Genomic DNA, 17,247 nt, shown 5'->3' with positions numbered 1-17,247 from the left:
GCCTGCGGTAAACCCAAGGACTGGCCGGGCCTGCCCCCCGCCAGCTATCCCAAGGAACCCATGGTGCTGGACCACCCTGAGGACACCACCCTGACCCAGGTACCTCAAGAGGGGGAGTCTGGAAGTAGTCTGAGGGCAGCCAACCCTAGTCTAGCTGCAGCACTGCCAGAACCCGTGTCAGTGTGTTGGGGCCAGGATTCACACTGACTCAGCAGCAGGTCTTCTGCCACTGCTAGGGCTCCAGGCTGGGATGCAGTGGAATGGGAGGGCCTGTGTCCCCCCTGCCACCCAACTTGCAGGTGGCAGTCTCCTCCTCTCCCTCCCCCTCGATTTAATGTTATATACTATTGGGCCTGAGGGCCTAAGCACTTGACTCACCATTGCCCCTTCCTGACCCGGGGCCTCGGCTTACTGTGTTTAGTTCTGCCCTCACAAAGGCCGCAAAGGAAGACTCCCGCTGCTGATCTAATTCCTCACAAGACATCTTCCTGAGTTTAGTGAGGCAGTGTGGTTCCCCACCGCACTGGAGAGAGACGAGCCCTGGCTAACCTCTCTACACATGATGGAGAACGTGGGCATGATCCCTCGACTCCTGTGAGAAGCAGTCTGGGGGGGGAGGGGGAACATACCCCAGAAAGAGCTATGGATATGGACAAACTTATCAAGCTCCTGACCGAGAGCTAGGAGTGACAGCAGGCGGCCCAGCTCCAGCTCCAGCAGCAGGCAGCCTGGCTCCTGCAGCAGCAGCATGTGGCCCAGCTCCAGCAGCAGCAGCAGGCAGCCCAGCTCCAGCAGCAGCAGCAGCTTATCCAGCAGCTGGAAGCACAGCAACAGCAGCTGATTCAGGACCTGGGGGTTCAGAACCAGGAACAGTGGTGGCAATGCCTGCAGCAGCTGGTGACGGCACTGCCGCGCCCCAGGGAGCCCCCGCCAGGAGACATAGCCAGGTCCCCCCGCACCACTGCGCTGGTGCAGCTGACCAAGATGGGACCCAATGATGACTCCGAGCCTTTCTGGTAACTTTTGAAAGAGTGGTGCCGATTGCAGGGTGAGGCCCTGACCAATGGGCTACTCTCTTGACCCCGTACTGAACCGGGACAGCCCAAACAGCATACAGAGGGCTGTCTACAGAGGATGCAAGGGACTATAGCCAGGTAAAGGCAGCGATCCTGGATGCCTTGGATGTCAGCCCAGAAACCGTTTGGCAGTGGTTCCAGAGCCAGACCTACCCCACAGACACCAAGAAATTGATGGAGAAGACCACCTGGTCTTATATTTTAGCCGGAAATTATTCCCCGATGAGAAGAACTAGGCGCTAATAGCGAAAGAAGCACTCGCAGTGAAATGGGCCTGTGACACCCTGCGGTACTACCTCTGCGGGGGCCCGTTTACACTTGTCACGGACCATGGCCCACTCCAGTGGTTAAACAGAATGAAAAATAACAACACTAGACTAGACGCTTCAGGCCTAGCTCGCGATTGGGAAACCCCAGCGGCCTGCAGTAAACCCAATTTGGAGCCAAGGGCATGGGCTTACTGTTATATACTGTTGTTGCTCAGCCCCTGCCTGAGGGCCTGAGGGCCTGACTCACCATTGCCCCGCCCTGACTTAGGACCTGGGCTGACTGTTATATACTGTTGTTGCTCAGCCCCTTCCTGAGGGCCTGAGCGCCTGACTCACCACTGCCCCATCCTGACCTAGGGCCTGGACTGACTGTTATATACTGCTGTTGCTCAGCCCCTGCCTGAGGGCCTGACTCACCACTGCCCTGCCTTGATTTAGGGCCTGGGCTGACTGTTATATACTGTGGTTGCTCAGCTCCTGCCCGAGGGCCTGAGCACCTGACTCACGACTGCTCCACCCTGACCCAGGGCCCAGGCTGACTGTGTTTAGTTCTACACTCACAAAGGCTGCAGAGAGAGACTCCCAACGCCAGACTAATTGCCCACAAGAAATCTTCCCAAATTTACTGAGGTTGTGTGGTTCCCCACTGCTCTGGAGAGAAACGAGCCCTAGCTAACCTCTCAACTTCTGTCATTAGTGTCTAACCCCTCCATAATTTCCTACAAGTGAAAATTTAAATCCATATCAGAAAAATGCTTTAAAATTATCAATATTATTCACCAAAATTTTAAAAAAGTAAAGATCACAATTCTGCCAAGCCTATTTATATATTACAAGACATGAAAGGTTATCTTGGTACCTGTAAATTGCATTCTTATACAGTATAACACTTTGATATCAAGACCTACCCCACTGAATTAAAACAGCTCAAGGCTACAATTCTAATGCCTTAGTTACATTATAATTGTTTATAACATACAACTTTGCATAACATGTTTACTGTAAGACAAAGTGACACTGACTGTACCTGAAATACTGGGCCAAAAGCACCTACTTACAAATATCTCAAATTCCATTTAAGTAAGTGGAGTTCACCTGACCTACATCAGGGATTATTTGATCAAGTGATCTTAAATTTTTCTCTCCCTTTTTTTTTTTTAAGGAAATAAAATCAAAATTACTTGAATATATAAATATGATGAATCTGATATTTTTGTTAGGACATTTCTTAAACTATTGAATTTAAGGACCAAGTATTGAGGCATAGAAAGCCGAGTCATTCTCATTAAAAAGAAAGCAATTAAAAAAAAGTTACCATTCGAAGTTTTCTTTAATTCCACTTTCAGTTTTTCAGTTTCTTTCCTCAGTTTTTTATTGTCTTCTTCTAGGGCAAAACGTGTTCATTTTCACACTTCCCTTTTTCATTCAACGCCTAGCCAAAAAAAATAAAAAATTTGTGAGTATAGTTAGTATTAGTTTAAATTACTGATAGACATTAATACAAATGACCAAACAACATTGGCCCTCATCCTACAATGTGCTGGATGTCTTCAATTCCCACTGATGTCAAAAAGAGGCTGTAAAAGATTAGCACTTCTGGAAAAAACAACCAAACAACCAAACAGATGCATCCATAAATAGTCATAACATTTAAAGTTGAAAGGAACCATTAGGATTGTCGATTATAACCTCCTTCATAACATAGGCCAAAGAACTTCACCCAATAATTTCAGCATCAAACCCACAATGTGTCTAAACTATAGCATCTCTTTGAAAATAAAAGATCCAGTCTTGATTTAAAGACTGCAAGTGATAATCTACCACATCTCTTGGTAAGCTGCTTCAATGGTTAGCTACCTTCACTGTTAAATTGTGTCTTATTTCTACTCTGAATTTGTCCAAGGGTAGCTTCCAAACATTGGATCTCATTATTCCTTTTTCTGACAGATAAAATAATAATCTATTATCAGAAATCGCTTCTCCTTGTAAAACTTGTAGTTTGTGATCAACTCATCTCTTAGTCTTTTATATTAATAAGATGTTTAGGTACTTAAATACAACTTTATCTTATTTCCAGAAATGCTAAGCCCTGGAAGTTCCCACAAAAGCTGTAGTAGGCACTAAATAAAAGTTATGTACCTACTATACTTGCTGTTATGAATCTTTATATTTCAAGCAATTTTATAGAAGTTGTGCCTTAATTATGAAATGATAAAATATTCAGGATTAGTCACTGTTTCTTGTGACTCTTTTTCCTCATTTCTCCTACAACTTCCTTTCCCATGCGCCTACTCCTCCCTCCTCAGGATTTTCCCTTCAAAGAAATTCAATCCTCTGCTCATCTGACCTCCCACATCAAGCACATGAACGTGAACTGTCCCATTTAAGGAGAGCAAAGGAAGAGGCAAGCATTTAGGTGAAGAAAAGGAGCAACACATTTTCTTGTATAGAGCGACAGAGGGTGGAGGAGATAGGATACTGGACATACAAATCATTCAAAGGTAAAGAGGTAGATACCAGAGTCAGCTACATAGGAAAAAGAGCTGAACTCATGAGATCAAATGAGATTGCTCAGAGTATTCAAGAGAAGGAGCAAAGGCCCTTGATAAAAATCTTGGAACATCATCCAAGATGAATGAAAGAGGAGCTACCAAATAAAATGTTGAAGGAGTAGTCAGTAATGTAAGAGGTGGTGTGTTTGATTATGGATTTATCACCTCTAACCTGGGCCCCTTATAATCCAGCACACAATATCAGAGCAAGTGTCCTTCAGTTCTGTGGCAATGTTCATTACGTTAATTTATTTTTTCATCATTTATTGCTGAGTCCTCTCTGAAGCCGTAATTTATGGAAACCTGGGGTAAAGGGGAAGGCTACTCCCAATATGATTGGGTGTTTAAGGTTTCTGTAGGGACAGTACCCAGCTGAGATAGATAAATACCAAGTACCCAGCTGAGTGAATAAAGCTCCATCCTTCTCTAGTTGACAGTGGGACCCTGGGAGGTCAGAGCTGGGCTGTAGAGAGATTACTGTGTCCCAGAGAAGCTGTACTACTGAGCTGGGGCACTGGCATACCTCTGTTTCTCCTCGGCTGTGAAGTATGTCCATATGCAGAGAGTCTGACCAATACATACACATGCTTCCAGGGCTGGACAAAATAGTAGGCAACTATAGACCCATACCTATAGACCCAGCTCCTGAAAGCATTTGGCTATATCAGAATCTGAACATTTAGTAAAAAAGGGGTTTTTTTTAGCCCTCATGGTTGTAGAGGTAACCCAAATCTGTAGACAAACACCAGCTCTGAGTGTAGGATTGTCCATTTTTTCCTCAGTAGAGTGTTAATTCAAACCCCACACCCCTGCAAGCTACCTCAGCAGAGGATTGTGTGTGTTACAGGAGGGGAAGACAGCAGTGGGCCTGGTCCACTGAAGCAGATACGTTAGCAGCCAGGGTGTAAGTACTTGGGCCACCCTTTCTTTTCTGGAGCAAGAGAGTGATCCCAAATGCTGCAACTGGTATTCTCCAGAAGAGTGGGGGCCCTGATGCCATTCCTGCCAGGCTAAGAAAGGGACTCCATGATGCTCCATGAGAGAAGTGGACCTTATTCCGCCACTACTTCAAGTGGGGGGTGGGGTTTTAGTGCAGGGGCAGAGCCATTGGGAACCTCCTGTCATTGTGTGCCCAGGAATCCAGTCCATAAACCAGTCCACTACACTTTGCATCCCAAGCGGGATGGAGCTCTGCCTGACACCTGCAACCCACCAGCATGGCCCTGGGCTGCCACAGTTCTCCCCTCAGGGACACACTTCCAGAGATATGCAAGGAAGATCCTGAGGAGCCAGGAGAGCTACTCTGCTTTCTGACTCTGTTATTTGCAAGAGGTGACTATGTGCTGCTTATGTAACACAGTCCCCTTTGTAGCAAAAGCAGCACAGAAAGAGGAAAAGGAAGCTGCAGCCACAACACAGCAGGACAGAAAATGCAAGGTGTCAGGCATCTGGCTGGAGCAAAACGGCAGATTTCCCAGCCAAAACAGGAGTCTATGGTAGTTTGGCAAACTGCCAAATTCCATGAACACAGAATCATGGACTACACAAAGACTTGCCTACAGTCCACTCTACTGATCTTATTTACTTACAAGACACCTACCCAAATTACCAATACATTTTGTGTATCTTTTCTAGTACATATTGATCTTAAAGTTTGTTCGCATATGTAAGAGTTAACCAAAAACAGTTATGGTTCCTGGCTCCACAAGCTGTTACCGCCTACGTTCACTAAAGGTATGCTTGAACACATCTCTAGACAACTCTATTTTGATAATGGGTTTTATTGACCAGAATCTCAGTTGTGAAACAAAACTGCCAAAATTTTATTTTTGACTTCTTGCTTAACTTTTTCCTACAGAGATCCAAATAGTGGCAGGCAAAATTCCTTATATTACACAACACTGATGAAATACATTAATTTTTCTTCCTTAACAATACCGTGTATTGAACCAGCCAAAGGATTACTTCAAATGGCAAATTTTAAACCTTTTGCTTCTACTTTTCCTAAAACAATATATTTTTTGAAAAGTTTAAATTGTAAGTGTATAAACAAATTAGCTAATCCCCAGGTAACAGCCATAATGAAAGTCGCTAGCATGCCAATAGCTTACATAATACTAGATGTTTGTGTAAGTGATTATATGACATTGTGGATTAAAAATTTTAAGAAAAAAGAAAAATCAATTTTAGTTTAAATTGGATTTTTATTTAAATTGAAAACATGATCCAAGTGGTTAGGACTTCAGTTCTCTATTTTTGTGAAGCATGGCACTTCCATCAACAACTTAGAGGTTTTTAAGGTCAGGCTTGACAAAGCCCTGGCTGGGATGATTTAGTTGGGAATTGGTCATGCTTTGAGCAGGGGGTTGGACTAGATGACCTCCTGAGGTCCCTTCTAACCCTGATATTCTATGATTCTACAATAGTCCCTCTACCACTAGCTCAATACTGACAGGAAATAATGCCATCTACTGAATCTCCTACACCATTTCCTATAGCCTTTCATTGTTCCTTGGAGGTCTTCCATGCATTCCAATTCAGTTGAACCTATGATAGCCTATATCAGAGGGGTAGCTGTGTTAGTCTGGATCTATCTATCCTATAGTATCACAGTAATTAGATTTTTTTTTAATTAAAATCATAGGGGATGAAACTCAGAGTTCCTGCATATCCCCCCTTGCATGTTGTTCTAGAACAGCGGTACGCAAACTCTTACAGCTGTACCCCCACCCCACCAGTAAGGGAATCCGTCCATGCCCCCTTCCATTACACCACAGCTAAGGTTTCCTCAGCAGCAGAACTTGGGCTGAGTAGTTGGGGGCAGAACTGGAGATGAGGTAGGAGCTGGGGCTTGAGATGAGGCTGGCCTGGGGACGGAGAGGGAATGAGGGCAGAGATGGTCTAGGGACAGAACTGCGCCTGAAGGCAGAGTGAGGCTTAAAGCATGGTGATTCCTCCTTGGCATGTGCGTGTGCTGGCCCAGGCCCCACCGTGTGCCTCCCCCCCACAAACATTCATCTGTGTCCTCCTTGAGGAGCATGCCCCACAATTTGGAGACCACTGTTCTAGAAGCGTGAGGAGGTAATCGTGGTGGTAGGGTCAAACAGCTGCTGTAAACTGAGTGGAAATCTTGAAACCTATGCAGCCCAGCCCCTCTTGCTGGTATCACGGTTGGAAGAGCTGGTACTGCAAGGGAGTCTGGAGCACTTTCCCTGCCCAGACATTTCGCTAACAGCCAGGGGAGGGGCAAACATGCTCTGAACCCCTACACAAGCTATGGAGACTAAGGAGAGAGCACTTACCCATGGAACACATCACTCCACAACTGAGAGTAGCCCTAAGAGGCCATTTAACTGCAGTGTAAACTTAAGGGCTCAGGCTGGAGTCTGGGCTTTAGGACTGTAACCCCTTGGGCTGAGCCCCTCGAGCATGAGTCAGTTGGCATGGGCCAGCCATGGGTGTTTAATTGCAGTGTAGACATACCCGTTGGGTCTTACAGCTCATACAGTTTTTGCTGTAATTATTTCCTTTTAAAAAGATAGTTAAAAAGACAATTAAGATACCTGTTGCAACTTTTCATTCTCCTCCATGTATTTTCTGGCAGCTGCGTTAGTATTTGCTACTTAAATTTCCATAGCTACCTAAATTCCCATCTCTTTTGCCACCTGAGTAATAAGGGTGAGTAGTACGTCTCAGTACACTGAGGAAGAAACAGTGAGAATTTAAGCATTATTACTTTTTCTAATAGGATTCTTAGCTTTCTGTTAAGATTTATTTTAGATGTAAATGTGAACAAAATACTTTTATAAACAAATTTAAGAGACTATTTAGGATCTTAAATTAATAGGACACATGCATAAGCTTAATGATTGACAAATAGTTAGAATTAGAACTTGAAAAGTGAAAAACCTTTCAGGACCTGAATTCCAGTTCTGAGTGTCACCTGTTCAAAGGATAACATTACACATATTTAAAAAGTGGGGGAAGGACTTCCATTGCTTACGGGATTGAAGATGCTTGTGCTGTTATTTAATGTCATAGGAGAAACACAGAACCATGAACTCAAGATTCAGGTGCTAAGATATTATGGTAATAAACATGGTATAAAAACCTTTGTAGGAAGATAGGGTAAAAGCACTTTTCAATTTCATTTTAAAATGTATTTGTAATTTTTGCATATTACTTCCTATGCATTCTGTTAATGATTTTGGATCTAAAACATTTGTTTTTTACTAACACTAATAACAAAATACCAAAACACACATACACAGAAGTGCGACAAAGTCTGAGAGTTTTTCATTTTATAGTGATTACTACTCCCAAGATATCCAAATATGACAGCTCCCCATAACTCTGACCAGGAACGCACATCAATTTCACCTCCCTACTAATGTTTCAAGAGAACACTTGAGTCTAAGTAGTATAATTCAGGTTCTCAGGATCCTCTTTATTCTGAACACACACAAACTTCCACTTTATTTTGATGCATCTTTCTCTCCTTACATTACCAGAGCCTTTCGGCAATACGTTACTGGTTCAGTTAAAGGCAGCAGTGAGCGAAAATTATTTTTGTAAGATGGCTGCCTGGATTCACAAATCCAAGTAGCTGTTTCATCCTTGTTCTGAGAAGAAGCATTAACAGACCTGTTAACCTTTTAGGCCTGGTCTACAGTACACAGTTAGGTCAACTGAAGGCAGCTTATGTCGATCTAATGAAGTTTGTGTCTACACTACCAGGTCCATTTTGCTGATGTAACTCGCCTGCTACATTGACTTAACTACTCCATCTCTGCAGGAGGTGTAGTGCTTAAATCAATGTTGTTAGATCTACGAAGAGGCAGCGTAGACAGTGCCTTGCTTATGTCCACTTTATTGGCCTCCAGGAGGTATCCCACAATACTCTGCTGTGACTGCTCTGGTGAACGTTTTCAACTTTGTTGCTCAACAGCCAGGTACGCGGGAAACAGCACATCTCCTGTTAAAGCACCAAGAACTTTTGAATTCCCATTTCCTGTCTGTTCAGTGTGGGGAGCTCACCAGCCAAATGGATCATGGCGATTCAATGTACCAAACACGCTCCAGCCTAGAGTACACAGGAGGTGGTGGATCTTATTGGTCTGTGTGAAGAACAGTCTGTACAGGCACAGCTCTGATCCAGTCATAGAAATGTAGACAACTACAAAAAGACTGCATGTGGTATAGGGGACAAGGGCTACACTAGGGCCATGCAGCAGTATTGCAGGAAAATTAAAGAGCTTCAGCAGGTGTACCAGAAGAAAAGAGAAGCAAACAGTCATTCTGGTTTTGCAGCGCAGACATGCCACTTCTACAACAAGCTACATGTGATTCCCAGCGACAACCCCACAACCCCAAAGAGCAGGAGGTCTTGGACTAGGATAAGGAAAGGGAGAATGGGAGACAAGTGAGCAGGGAATCCATTCTCCCGGAGAGCCAGGAGCTGTTTGAAACCCAAGAACAATCCAGCCAGTCACAGAACAACATCGTAGACAAGTTTGATGCCCGGGAAGGCTTCTGTGGTGAGTATGCAACTCCAACTGATATTTTGGGGTCACATGGTCTTATACTCTATGTATAATTTTTTTTTGTTTTAAATGATGAGGTACAGTGGCTATCTGCTTCCCAGTGGCTGCACCAGCGAGGCAGAGGGAGCCCCATGGAAAAAGCTGTTTATGTGCAGAGGGATGGCCTGGGAATCCTCCATAGAGATAGGGTGACCAGACAGCAAATGTGAAAAATTGGGACAGGGGATGGGGGATAATAGGAGCCTATATAAGAAAAAGACTCAAAAATCTTGACTGTCCCTATAAAATCAGGACATCTGGTCACCCTAATAGAGATCTCCAGGAAAGTTTCATGGAGGTATTCTGCAATCTGTTGCAGAAGGTTTCTGCGGAGGGCTGCCTTATTTCTTCCACCACAGTAGGACAGTTTCCCACACCACTCCAATATTAAATCTGCTAGCATCATTGCAGCATCTGTTCCCTTGCCGCCTTTACTACCTTCAGGAGGGTGATATCAGCTAAGGTCACATAGGGAGACGGTGGCAGTTTTCATTTCAATTGCTCAGACTGCGAATAATAGAACACGTGATTCCCCCATTATGCTTTTTTCTGGGAGCTGCTGGGAGGGGTCGCTGCTTTAGCTCCGTGGGGGGAGAGAGCAGCAAATGCAATGGCTTTCCCTGCAGTTCCCTGCTGTTTGCTGATGCTTGTCCCCATGGATGCAGCTCCCCATTTGCCAGCTGCAGCAGCTGCAATGCAGGGAGGGAGTCTGATTGGCACCAGGTGACCAAGTGGGTCCAGCAAGCCCTGGCAAAAATCTGGGGGGCCTGTGACTGCAAGTGTCCCTCTCCACGTGTTGCCTCTGGTTTCTGCAGAATAGGGAAGGGTGTCTCAGGCTTTCATCCCCACAGTAGGTATCTGATGAGGCTCAGGGCTTCAGCCCCAAGGGGCATGCCTGCTGGGGCTCAGGGCTTCAGCAGGAGTGGGGAGAAAAGTACCCCTTTCTGTTTATGTACTCTTTGGCAAGGTGGTCTGGTACCAAGATAGATTGCCCCACTGAGGCAAAACTATCCAATATGTCCTGCATATTGCCAAAGTGTCATGGAGTCCCCAGGCGATGCTCTGGAACTGCCCTCTACAAAGCCAGTCAGGACTCTGGTGAAGTCTCCTCTCTGTGAGCAGACTGTCTTCAGGGTAAGAATCTCACACGGCTTCCACCTTCCTGGGTCTGACCTTTGGCGCATTCCTCTGCCCTTCCGTGTGCTTCCCACAGCAAGTCCACCCGGCGGGGTCCTGGGGAAGCCAGAGGGTCCTGCTCCCCTACTTCGCAGTCAGACGTGACTCTCAGCCAGCCAGTAAAACAGAGGTTTATTAGATGACAGGAACACGGTCTAAAACAGATTTTGTAGGTACAGAGAACAGGACTCCTAAGGTGGGTCCATTTTGGGGCGCAGTGAGCCAGACAACCAAGTCTGCACCTCACTTCACGTTCCCAGCCAGCCCCATACTGACTCACTCACCAGCCCCTTCTCCTCTGCTTTGTCCCTTTCCCAGGCCAGGAGGTCACCTGATTCCTTTGTTCTCCAACACTTTTAGCTATCACCTTGCAGCAGGGAAGGGCCCAGGCCATTAGTTGCCAGGAGACAGAGTGTCTGCCATTTATGCACACTGGCCCTTTGCTCTGCAACAATCTCACCCCCTTATCCCATCACCTAGAGACTTAAGAAATGCATAGGGGAAACTGAGGCACCCCTACAGTATTCACAGGAAACTGTAAGAACAGTCCCACTTCGTCACATCTGTCCCCCATTCGAGACTGAACTGAGTGAGGTCACTTTAGCCGGTGACCTGGGGAAGTTCGAACCCACCAATGTTCCCATGAATGACCCATCATTTCTCCCATTCCTTGGTGGGAGTTACACCAGGCCCTTCCAGCGTTACGCCCTCCTGTAGGTCTGCTGTGCTTGATGGCACTTACAGGCTGTACTTCGGAAGGTTTATGTGGCCCGTGCCCTTTTGCCACCCCAATACCCCAGGGGTTTAAACTGGAATTTGGTCTTTTCCCACTGCTCCAGTTTGGAGGGCTGCAATTCGGCCTCTCTTGGTTAAGAGCCCCCATCTTGACTTTGGCCACCCTCTGAACAGGTGTCTCTGTCACCAGCAGCTCGGCATCAGCCTCTTTCATATGATGCCGCCACGTCGGAGAAGAGTGGTCAGTATACACAGCAAAGCGCCGCCCAAATAAATACAACTGCAGCTTTCTAAGGGCCTGCACCATGGCCAGGCATTTCTTCTCTAAGGCTGCATAGTTCTGCTCCCCGGGCAGCAGTTCCTTGCTCAGGTACCCGATGGGGTGTCTCCTGCCCTTAGCATCGGCTTGCATAGCACCGCACCCAGCCCTGTGTCTGAGGTGTTGGTGAACATTGCAAAAGGCTTGGCAAAGTCTGGGTTTACCAGATTTACTGGGCCCTGGATTAGAGCCTCCTTAAGTAAACAGAGAGCCCTCTGGCACTGCTCAGTCCAGACCACCTTGTCTGGCTTACCCTTCTCACATAGCTCAGGGATGGGGGCAGCTCAGGGGGTAATGTGAGGTACAAACCTCCGGTAGCACCCCACCATCCTGATAAAGGCCTGGACTTGTTTCTTGGTCTGGGGAATGGGCCAATCTCTGATCATCTCCACCTTGCACTTTTTGGCTTTTACCATCAGTCCTGCCTCCTTGAAGCAGCCCAGCACCCTCTTCACCTGGGACATATGTTCCTCCCAGGTCTGGCTAAAGACACATATGTCATCGATGTACGCCAGGGCCACATTCTCCATCCCCCTCAGGTTTTCTAGAATCTCCCCAGGCCTAACCATCGGGAAGGCATCGGACACAGTGAGGGCTTTAAGCTTCCAATAGTCCCCACAGAACTAGATCATTCCGTCTTCCTTGGAGACCAGCACCACGGGTGAGGCCCGTGGGCTGTTGAACGGCTGGATCACATCTAAAGCCAGCATTCCTTGACCTCTCTCTCCAGGTTCTGGGCTGTTTTCCCAGTGACTCTGAACATGGAACACCTGATGGGGAGATTGGCTTCCACCTCAGGGAAGTCAGTGCTTGCTTCTCGGTCAGAAATGATGCTCCATTGTGTTCAGCTGCTGTACGACTGCCAGCAGCAATCGGGAATTGTTTTGTTCTATGGCTTCCAGCATGGCTGCTTGAAGGACATTGCCATGTTCCATGCGGCGGCTTCTCTCTCAGCTCTGGAAATACTGCAGGATAAGGCGTGTGGTGTTTGTAATGCTCCCAACAGTCACAGCTGAATGGAATCCATCCTTTTCAGGAGATGGCGCACATGCAGCTATGCCAGTATTTTGAAAAATGGCATGAAATATTATCGGTTGCAGTTGAGATGTGGGAGAGGGGGATGTACCATGGGTCATTGAAGCCAGGGTCCCAGTCCCCCCATGAAAATGTTTTGGTCCCATAAGGCACTCAAAGCCCTTCCCAAAACCCCATGGCGAGTTGCACTGTGGGATAGCTACCCATGGTATACTGCTATCAGCATCAATGCAAGCGCTGCTAGTGAGGACACGCTCCACCTAGTATGGTGTGGGTATGCACTTCTGACTTAATGACTGTGGCAGCTGGATGTCAACTTAAAATTGGTAGCATAGACATGCACTTAGGCATACAGTAGAGTTCATCTTTTCCCACTCCGTCACACTCTTTGAGATGGACAGGTTTAGTTGAACGAATCTGTTGTATCACAGGCTCACTTTTTTACTATATATCATATTCACACTCAGGTGGCAGAGATAAAGATTGTATTCTATCATGTTTACCAATGTATATATAAAAATGAGACAACGGGCCCCCAGATCATGAAACAGGCACCTATAGAACTTTATGAGGTGAAATAAATGAATGCAAAAGACAAAGTTGGGGCCAAAAATATGAAGTTTAGCCCCTTCTTGATAGTCCTAGTACAGAGGCCAAGGACTGAATCATGGACAATTAACCATCCTTTCATCCTTAGGTGTGGTCCCTCCAGGGCAGGGTAGATGAGGTAATGAGATTGTGCTATTGTGACTTGTGCTCTACAGGTTAAAATAAGAGTTTTCAATTAAAAGAAAATATTTCAGTCAATAGAGCTATCAATCTAGCAACAATTGTGGAAGCTTTCATAACCACCCTAGGGGAGGGTCTCTCACTCAAGTTATCTCTGAGGTACTGGTCTTTTTATCAGGACCGTCTCAGGACCTGGAAGCTCTGCGAAGAAGTGCATTGAGGCCACTGTGGAGATGTGGGGAGGCAAGCTCTTCCTCAAGCCCCTGCTGCACAACTCTCATCTTCATGCATAGGTGAATATGGCTCCCCTGGTGCGCTGGAGGACCAACTTGAATAATGTTTATCAGAATCTGAGACTTCCTGGACTGTGGGACTGGTGGATCCAATGGCACTTGCCCAATGTATGGGGCTGTCCACCCCCTGTGTCCCCCAGATGCTTCAGGAGGTGAAGGCTGCTTTGCTTCCTGCCTCTCTTGCTTATCTCAAATGGGTGCTGTGAAAAGGTTCTCCGTGCCCATTGCTAACCCAGGACTGTTCAGACCTCAAAAATTGAGCCTCTCTCTTACCTCCATGCCCCACTTGAGTAGGTTGAAAGATATACAGGCAATCTACCTCTGGAGAGTGCCTCGAGAACAGCTTATGCTCCACACTATCCACTTCCTCTATCATGTTTCACCCCAATACAAAGTGGTCAGACCTTTTACCCCCTGCAGAGGGTGAGGTTCCCAGTGCAGCAGCTTTTATTCCACCTTGGTTCCATGGTCCACTGAGGACATAATCTGGGAGCTCCTCCACAGAGCAGTGAACACAGGCACTCTGCTGGCACAGTTCACGGAAGCCAATATTTGTCCCCAGAGAGACCCTAGAGAATGTCTACTTCTGTAGCACCAGGTTGCAGCCTCTTTTCTGGCTCCTCCACAACCTTCTGCCGAGATTCTGGCTGCACCTTTCTCCACATCTTTTCCTTTAACAACTCTCAGTCTATGACCCGATGATGTAACAGGACCTTTTAGTCAACCTCCTACTGGCACTGGCCAAGAGACATACATCAGTCCAGGAAGAAGTAGCTTGACAAAGAGGTTCTCTGTAACTGTGATGCCTACTTTTGGTACCTATTTGTCTCAGGTATTTGTCCAGAGTTCCTCTCAGTGGCGCATACCAACTCCTTTGACTGCTTTATTGAGTAGTGGGCACTGACTAGCGTTCACTACTCAATGTCCCTATCTGTTGCCTTTGTTTTAAACCAAGGACACGCACTCTTGTTCTTTTCATTATTTGTTCCATGGAATTAGTTGATCCTTCATCCTATGGCGGCCTCCCTTGACTGAGTGGGTGGGTCTTTAAATCTAGGTAGCTCTGCCCATCTTTCCTTAACATAAATGGGCTAGCTACTATTGTTAACATAGACATTCACTTAAAAATTTACACTGATCTGTGTTATTAGTTGCATAATCACTTAAACCTGCTGAAAAGGATATAGTGGTTAGCCATCTCTCAAAAAGTGCTCAACAGCCAAGCATATGCCTTGGAGGCTGGGAATATTGCTCTTAAGGATCCATGCTCTTGCCGAGCTTCAGTGAAACAGTCCGGTTAGACTTGAGAACCTAGGTTCTTGATATCAACATGCTGGCTACTTGGATTATTTTAATAGTGCTGTCACTTATTTACTGCAAATCTGCAGTTAAAAAAATACTCATAACTGACAAATTCCAAGAAGGAAATCAACAGTTATAGAAGTCAGAGATGAAAAAACTAGATTATCTAGTCCCATCTCACTGCAAGTCCAAATTTGTTCCCTAAAATACATTTTCTATTATCCTATCTAGTATAGATTTAAAGTCTCATGATTGGGCTCCTACAACTTCCCCATGGAAACACCTGCTGCCAAATAACTTCCTGACTGAGATGTTTGTCCTAACAGTCACACCAAATTTTCCTTTTCTAGTTATCTGTGAATATTACATTCAGCAATTTCTTTTCACCTTTAGCATTTATACTATCTTAGCCAAGCTATCCATATGTAGCTCTTTCAACCTTTTCTTATAAATCTGTCCATTCAGTTTTCTGATCTTCTTGTTACTGCTTTGTACAGTATTTATTGTATGAGAGACACTGTCCATGAATTGGAATAGCAAATTTTACACTTACAGCCAGAGAAACAGGGAGAATCCTGAGATGTAAAGGTTTCTTTGTGACCTAAAGAGTTTCATCTGAATATGATCAGAGGCATTGGGGTTGATATTTGCAGCCTTTTCAGTCCCATGTGCAGTTGAGTATTTCTTCATTTCTCGAATAGCATCTGAAAACAAAAACAAAAATTGTTTTGTCTTGTTTTTTAATGAGTGTGTGTGTCATAGTGTATTAGGCTACTGCATAAGACTGAGAACTCTAGAAATATATGCAGTCTCCTGAGTCCACAGAACAGGCAAATCCCTGTAGTGGCAGCACCAACTTCAATGGCCTTTGGAATGTGGCTGACCCACCTGAAGGAATCATTCTGGAGTGATTAGGTAGTTCAGTCACCATGCTATATCACTGTCCTCTGTCTAGATGCAATAGTGCCAGCAATGATGGTGTCTTTTGACATATGTACCTACCCATTAGGAACAAAATATCATTCCACAGACACTGTCAGAGACCCATCAGATGGTAATGACTTTTGACACCTCCAACCCGGACCAGATTCCAGTTGCTTAGCTAGCAGTGAGAAGACCAAAAATAGATCTCCCTCCCAGTCCCTAAGGATTTCTCTTGCTAACTAGGTGTTGCATATATGGTTCAAATTAAGATTTGATCAGACAGAAGCAATGTTTATATTTCCTTTACACTGTAACTATGAAAAAAGTATTTACTGGAATCCAATCAAACATAATGAAGTTTATTCACATTCACCAATGTATAAAAAAAATCCTTTCAAATGAGTTGTACTATTGCAAATACAGTATGGGAGAAGTACGTTATTTTGCCATCTTTCCCTATAAAACCTTTTCCTAAGTGGCCAACAGCTTTGGCTGCAATGAGCAGCATCTGAAACTAAGAGCTGGTCTATACTAGAAAATTAGATCAACACAGCTCCGTCACTCAGGGGTGTGAAAAATACACACCACTAAGTGATTTAGTTAAGATGACCTAAATCCCCTTGTAGCCAGTGTTAGGTTGAGGAGGACTTCTTCCATTGACCTAGCTACTGCCTCTAAGGGAGGTGGATTACTGATCATCATCATCAGAGGTAGTGTCTACAGTAAATCACTGCAGCTGTGCCGATGTGGCATTTCAAGTGTACATAAGCATTAAGCCAGGTTGGGCTAAATTAATATTGGACTGGGGGACGTCCCGGGAGCACAGATATTGTAGGGGATGATGTTGGCAATTCGGCAAGTCACATTCTTCCCTCCAATCCATTATTGAACCAGTTCTCCATCATCATGTTATGTGATGATTTGCTGCTGGATTTGCCATCTTTTGGAGCCAAAACTTGGGGTCATCATAAAACCCTCTTTTTGAAAGAGTAAGGTATTAATTCTAGTTTCCTAGATAGATTCCAAGCATAAAATTCTGGTTACCTAAAATATAACTTCAAGGTAAAGGTACCTTTCATTTCCTGTCCTAAACTCTGAAGTATCAATACTGTGTTATTAATCTGCTGCTGCATTCCACCTTAGAGAAAAGCAACTGCATGTCACTGCTGTGACAAAGTTCCTCCTCTGCCTTGGTGGGTCCTGTGTTTATTGGCAGATTTGCTCACCTCAGTGATCTTCCCCACAGTCTGGATCA

The 17,247-nt window shown here is 45.3% G+C and overlaps 1 pseudogene; it reads right to left on the bottom strand.

The window, feature by feature from the left end:
• Positions 1 to 17,247, bottom strand: part of LOC116833374 (B-cell receptor-associated protein 29-like) — a 38,471-nt pseudogene that overhangs the window by 18,044 nt on the left and 3,180 nt on the right.

Source organism: Chelonoidis abingdonii, chromosome 1 (genome assembly GCF_003597395.2).
Source record: "Chelonoidis abingdonii isolate Lonesome George chromosome 1, CheloAbing_2.0, whole genome shotgun sequence".
Lineage (NCBI taxonomy): Eukaryota > Metazoa > Chordata > Testudines > Testudinidae > Chelonoidis > Chelonoidis abingdonii.
Note: the sequence above shows the minus strand (reverse complement) of the source record. Positions and strands in the feature narration are given on the sequence as shown.